This window comes from Mytilus trossulus, chromosome 6 (genome assembly GCF_036588685.1).
Source record: "Mytilus trossulus isolate FHL-02 chromosome 6, PNRI_Mtr1.1.1.hap1, whole genome shotgun sequence".
Lineage (NCBI taxonomy): Eukaryota > Metazoa > Mollusca > Bivalvia > Mytilida > Mytilidae > Mytilus > Mytilus trossulus.
In genome coordinates, this window is record NC_086378.1 from 81,720,104 (window position 1) to 81,727,760 (window position 7,657).

General features: G+C 34.5%; 1 protein-coding gene across 2 annotated transcripts in view; it reads right to left on the reverse strand.

The window, feature by feature from the left end:
- The window catches only part of LOC134722012 (sodium-dependent multivitamin transporter-like), a 118,692-nt gene that overhangs the window by 21,245 nt on the left and 89,790 nt on the right, over window positions 1-7,657 (reverse strand). The window lies entirely within an intron of this gene.

Genomic DNA, 7,657 nt, shown 5'->3' on the forward strand with positions numbered 1-7,657 from the left:
CAATTTAAAAGAAGACTAGACGATCGTCTGAGCTATACTTTTTAGATGCAGGGAATAAACTATAACATTTCAAAGATCAGTCGGCTGTTCATATATTTTCATATGACAATGATTTATCAGTTTATACATGTATGTGTATCCGATATGATAATTTTTTAATGACTAATGTCCACGTGGAGCTTTTTACACCTCAAAATACACACCCGCAACATCACTACATGTAATATATGAACTCACATTTTATACAACACACAGAAGGCATTCATCATTTTCATTAAATCAGTAAGGTTTATGACCCCTTCTGTAGCCATTTTTAGCTTACATGGCCCAAATGGCTCATCACTTGGCGTCTGTCGTGGTTTATAATCCGTCGTAGTCTGTAAAATTTTACAAAAATCTTCTCCTCTGAAAGCACTAGGCCAAATTTATCCACACTTGGCCGCAATCATGACATCAATTTGGGGTATGTAGTTTGAAAAATGTGTTCACTGACGCGGCCAACGCCATGCAGAAATGTCCAGTAGCATCGTATATTCTTAAATATTTTCTTGCACAATGTCTGGACATTGGTGGACATGCAACATTGCAAAACCACACGTTTACAAATAAAAATCAACACCCAGACTATAGCTATAACGTAAGGGTACCCAAATTGCACCGAGTACCCAAATTGCACCTATTTAGATAAAATAGCAACAGAAATCCTACAAGATTTCCTAGAGACTAATCACTTTGTATTTTTATGATTTGATACTATGCACGTCTTTTAACATAGGTAAACATATTTAGATATACACAAAACGTTCACAGTGTTTATCAACAGATGGACTGTTTACTCAAAAAGCAAAATGTACGAAAACGTCATCATGCGACGTCATCAAAGCGTCATCTTCTTAAAATTAGCAAATACAATATATTATAAGTATCCATTTCGTAAAATATGAAGAGTAAGCATGGAGTAATATCCAATTGTTTAAAATATTTGAAGAAATTAAACAAAAGCTCGGTTATTAGACTTTTGACGATGTGAATTTAAGCATGGAAGCAATTTGGGTACTCCTCATTACAGAATCATGGATAGTTTGGAGGTTGATTCAAACCCATTTTTTTATGACTCAATATGGATTCAAAATTAAATTGGTGTACCAATACAATAAAGAAGGATAGGGCTACAAAATAAACACAGTATGGACATTTTTTTCTTGATCATAAAAAAACGTAGGTGAAAAAACTGTCAAAATAGGTGCAATTTGGGTACCGTCACGTTAGTTATTTGTTTCATCCTAATCATGCTAATGAATGTTGTCTAGCCATTAAAAACATGTTGATCCCAATAAATAACTGGAGCATTCTTAAAGTGTTGTTGTTGTACATGTATGTATAAAATGAATCTTCTACAGTATTTTTTTTAAATTTTATTTAAGTTGTTTATAATGATGATTTGAATTTTTCAACAGATTGAGACTTCAAGTTTTGTGTATCAATGAAATGCAAATTCACTGGTTTGAGCATGGTGACAGTCAGCATTTAAAATCTGCTGCACTTTTCTCAATCCACTGGTATGCATAATACAGCATAGTGCCATAGACGATTGGTGGATTAGCAAAATCATGCTGGAAATAAACATCATTAGCAAAAGGCTACAGCTTCATGTACATGTACAGTAGGTGCATTTTATTTTTGTTAAGTAAATTTGTCTTAATTGGATTTTTTATATCACAGCCATGTAACTCATATCAGTAACTGGTGTATAAGTGAATGTTCCTCTAAAATTGTTCAAAACTTCAAAAGGAGGGTTATGATTGAATTTGGGGGCTATCATGGCTATGGCCCAAACCATTTAGGAATATGATTTTCATGTTTGGGGACAATAACTTGAGCAAAAGTCTATGGATCTTTATGAAATTGTACCACAGGTTCCAAACCAAAAAAGGAATGTTAGGATTGATTTAATTTTGAGGGTTGAATAGGTGCCGAAAAAAAACTTAAATTATTATGCCGAATCTCATCATGTTGTTAGATTTTGGATTTTTATGCCCTACCTAGGATAGTAGATGGGTATTATGTTCTCTGGTCTGTGTGTTCCTTTGACCGTCTGTCCTGCTTTTGGTCAAAGTTTTTGGTCATGGTAGTTTTTGATGAAGTGGAATTTTAATCAACTTAAAACTTAGTACACATGTTCCCCATGATATGATTTTTTTAAATCAATGCTAAATCAAAATTTTGACCCCAATTTCACTTTCCACTGAACATAGAAAATCATAGTGTGAAGTTCAGGTTGAAGTTTTTGTTCAAGGTACTTTTTGATGTAGTTGAAGTACAACGAACTTGAAACTTATTACACATGTTCCCTGTGATATGATCTTTCTTATTTTAATGCCAAAGCAAAGGTTTGACCCTGATTTCACGGTCCATTGAACATGAAAAATTATAGTGCAAGTGGTGCATCTCTGTACTATAGACACATTCTTGTTCACCTTTAAATTGGTCCACAGGGTCAATATTAAACATAGATCTATTTTATTAGCAAAAATTTATTTTATGGAGTTCCTTGGTATACTGAATCTTACCGTACTTATTGCGTAGTTATATATTGAATTTTTATCAAATAGGTCCAAATTTATTTATACATGTATTTGCATTTTTTTGTCAAGCCTCTAAGTTTTGTTGTAAAAGCGAGACATATCGATCCTACATTCTGTTGTCGGCGGGGTCCATGATTATTCACATTATTGTTAAAGTTTTTGAAATTTGAACAACTTTCTTAAACTATCCTGGATTTCTACCAAACTTGGTCGGAAGCTTGTTTAAGATCATAAGATAGTATCCAGAGGTAAATTTCGTTAAAAAAAATCCTGTGTATCAGCATTTTATTTATAAATGGTCTTTGTTTTTCTGCCAACAAACATCACATTCACTCTGTGGTTAAAGTTTCGAAATGTATATATTCTTTTTTATATATCTTGGATTTCTACCAAACTTGGATAGAAACTTGGATACAATCATAAGAATGTATCAAGAAGTAAATTTTGTACAAAAAAAAATCCTGTTTATCAGTATTAGAATTACTTATTTTTCTGCCAGTTAACAAATACATTCAATCCGTGGTTAAAGTTTTAATTTTTTTTATAAATTTCTTAAACTATTCTTGATTTGTACCAAACTTGGACAGAAGCTTATAAATTTTGTCATAAATTCTATTTTTTGTCTTCAATATTTGTCAATTGTTTAACTATAATAGACTAAGGTGTACAACACAGGCTCTTTAGAGCCTGTTCTTTTTTTTATACAACTGCAAAATTTTTGCGGTCGTATATTGGTATCACATCATAATCTTTAGCGTCGTCCGAAGACGGATGGTTTCCGGATAATAACTTTTGTATGAGTAAATAGAAATCAATAAAACTTTAACACAATGTTTATAACTACAAAAGGAATGTTGGGATTGATTTTGGGGGTTACGGTCCCATCGGTTTAGAAATTAGGGGCCCAAAGGGGCCCAAAATATAGATTTATCTGGTTTCAGGACAATAAGTTGTGTATAAGTATTTCAATTACTCTGAAATTGTACCACAATGTTCATAACATCAAGTAGGATTTATTTTAAGGGTTGTGGGGAATTAAGGGCCAAAAGGGGCCAAAAACAAGCATTTTTGAAGTTTCAGGACAATAACTTATGTTTTACTGTATGGATCTCTCTTACATTGTACCACAAGGTTCCATATAATAAAGGGAAGGCTTGGTGTCAGTTTGGGATTAATATCCCTGAACATATAGCAATAGGGGGCCAAAAAGAAGCATTTTTTTAGTTTACAGACAATAACTTGTGTTTAAGTGTATGGATCTCTCTGAAATTATACTACAAGGTTTCCTACTACAAAGGAAATGCTGGAATTGAGTTTTGGGGTTCTTGCTACATGGGGGTTTAAGTGAGGGGCCAAAAAAGGGGCCCAAATATGCATTTTTGTAGTTTTTAGTCAATAACTTGTGTTAAAGTGTAAAAATCCCCCTGAAATTATACCACAAGTTTCCATACTACAAAGGGGTGGTTATAAGGGGTAATGAATGAAATCTTTAAGCAATTAGGGGCAAAAAAGGGGGAAACAAGGGTTTTTCTGGTTAAAGGACAATTTAGACAATTTAAAAGCAGTGTAAGGGAGGTAATCCAATTCCAATTAAAATTTAAAGAATACTGTTATATATATGTTTGATAACTTGATTACCTCCCTTACACTGCTTGAAAATTATGTTAAAGGAAGTGATAAGTGTCTTAAGATTTTATTTTTAGAAGTCACTGTTAATAGTAATCTTAACCATGACTGTAAGTTATTTTATATTCTAATACTTCATGATGTATTTCAATGAGTAGTTAGTGTTGCCAACTTAATCAGAAATTTGAATTGAGATTACTTATGGAAAAAGGGATTGGGGAAGGTGAAAAAAAATGGTGAGGGGTAAATTTTTTCTCATTTCAGATTTCAGAAATTCAAACAAAAATTCTTCAAATATTTTTTTTGAGGGGATTTATATTCAACAGCATGGTTTTTTACTCAAAAGCAAAATAAATAAAGAAATTGAAGGTTCATTAGTCCACATTCATTCTGTGTCAGAAACCTTTGCTGTGTCAACTTTTTAATCACAATCCAAATTCAGAGCTGTATCAAGCTTGAATGTTGTGTCCATACTTGCCTCAACTTTTCCGCGTTCAACCTCTGGGGTCGTATAAAGCTGCACTCTGCGGAGCATCTGGTTTAAGTTTTTGTAAACACTTTAAACTATAATAGATACAAAGAGAGAAACAGTAAGTACCACAGCACTTATGTTGATAACAGTCAGAATCAGTCTGGATGGCTGTAATTGTCAACTAACTCGATGTAGAAGTTATTTCCTATGAATGGTGAGTTTTATCCATATTTTGCATTTTTGTTAAAAGGAATATGGAGGCACATTTTAAAAGCCAAAAAAAAAATCAATCAATAGAATCTACATATGAGTCAACATGCCCAAATTGTCACACTAGCATTTAGGTCTGTCTGGAGGCACAATTTTAAAGCCAAAAAAAAAATCAATAGAATCTACATTTGAGTCAACATGCCCAAACTGTCTGTCTGTCTGTGTCTTGTGAGCCTCCTGTCTGTGTCTTTTGAGCCTCCTGTCTGTGTCCTGTGAGCCTCTTGTTTAATAAAGTTGACCTACTGCTAAATAAAAAGACGAGTGAGTGTCATAATCAAATGTTTGTTCATTTTAACACCAATGTTTTGTGGGGGTTTTGCATTTCTTTTGGTAAACCTGATAAATAATGCAAAAAAAAAGCACAGAATCGTTCATGACACTTGGAATATCAACAAGATACTTTTTGCCTATCTTCAAACATATATTTCCTGATTTATGTTAATTTTAACCTACGATAGTAGAAGGGCGTTATGTTCTCTGGTCTGTGCGTCCGTTCGTTGTCCTGTCCCACTTCAGGTTAAAGTTTTTGATTAAGGTAGATTTTGATGAAGTTAAGTCCAATCAACTTGAAACTTAGTACACATGTTCCTTATGGTATGATATTTCTTATTTTAATACCAAACCAGAGTTTTTAGCACAATTTCACAAAGAGTGTAAGTTCTCAAATCCCACCTTTTTCTATACTTTTCTCCTGTCTCATTTGTTCCCTTCTGTTACTTAGATCCTACTTTTTTACACACTATATACTGCAATATCACCATTTTTCAAGTTCCACATCTTATCCGATATCACCATTTTTGAACACCCTATATCCCTCATACCATTCTTCTATCATGTTTCGTTTTAATACAAAATAATAAGAGCATTACAAAATTTGGGTAAAATCATTAAGAAAGCAACACCATGACACAAAAATGAAAGTTAAAGGTCAACAGTGCGTCATCAATATAGCATACATAAAATTGAGAATGGAAATGGGGAATGTGTCAAAGAGACAACAACCAGACCATAGAACACTTACAGACAACAGTAGAAGGTCTCAAATAGGTCTTCAATGCAGCGGGAATTTCCCGCAATCGGAGGCGTCCTTCAGCTGGCCTCTAAACAAATATAATAGTTCAGTGATAACTGACGTCATACTAAACATCAAATTATACACAAGAAACTGAAATTATAAATGCCAGCAGAGGCGGATTTAGAGGGTTTTCAGGGGGCCCGCCCCCCCCCCCCCTTTTTCTGGGAAAAAAAATGGTTGATTATATAGGGAATCATTGAAGCATGACTGGAGCCGGCCCCCTCTTAGGCAGTCAGTGGGCTCCCACTTATGAAAACTTGACACTCAAGTATAATTAGATGGGTATTCGGGCCAGGGATTCGGGCTTCGCAGGATATATGGAAGATAATGAAAAAATATTTTCCGGACCATATTACTGAGTACTTGAACCATACGTATGTTCATAGCTATATTCATGATATATGCAAATGCTATTATAGTCCGACATACGCGTACCGGGTTGGACCATATGAGATTTATACTCATTTGGTAATGTTCCGGATCATATTTAATTTAGTACAATGTATTAGGAGTTTAGGACCATACGTGTATGGTCATGACCATATGCGTATATTCATATAGTCCGACCATATGAGTAAAATACTCGTTTGGTTATTAACGGGCCGGAGTATTTGGACCATATAGGTATTTTTTTTCAAATTACATTATAAACGTTTCAATAATACAAAAATTTTATCTAAAAAAACAATGATGGTTACATTTAATTGTTAATTTTTATAATTCAAAAACTACGTAAAAATTAAATATTGATGTCATAGTTAGTTTTTATCGCTAGTTACATTCTTACTAGGCTTGGGTGACATTTACTTCCACAAGGCTTTTTTGCATTTGCAAGTCTTAGTTGTGCAAGATCCTTTTCATGTACACCTTTTGTCTGCGAGTGAAAATCTAGCGTTATTGCAGCTGCGTACAGTGAAACCGAGGTCTTTGGCCATTGTATGTATGTATGTAAATGTATGTACGAAGATCCCTCCGTGAACGGAGCACCCGATTGCTCCGAGGGTACAATGTAATCCCTATCAGGATTAATGGAGATGTGTCGGTCACTTATATACAACCCACCACAGGACAATCCCCAACCCAACACAGCGGGATTGTTAGGAGACACAAGAAAGTCAGTTATTATGGTGTAGGAAACCGTAGAACTCGAAGAAAACCACCGGGCTTCTCGGCGGGAACAGACAAACCGAGGGGATATCTATAGATTGGTCTCCACGTCAAAGTCGGGGACAACTTTGACCAACCGAGGCCCCCAAAGTACCTATTCTAGTTTAATCTCCGGTCTAGGTCCCAGAGATGTGTGTGGGAGGGTCAAAATCACCCTACTAATGGTATTGAATTTCCAGCGCCCCGAGTCAGGATCGAACCTGGGACCTTCAGCACTGTAGCCTTCGGTCCTAACTACTAGGCCACGAACCAACATATGATATATTAAGCTTCTCAATGATCAAAATTAGTTTTCGTCAAAATGCTATATAACCAGTGTAATTTTTCTGAAAAAATGGTTGGCTCAAAGTTTCTGAATTTTTTATACTTTTGTCAAATGGTCAAAGTAAATACTTTGTCATAATTTTATGAAAATTAAATGAGCCAAACTAATTTTAGTGAAGGTGTTGGGTACCATGTACT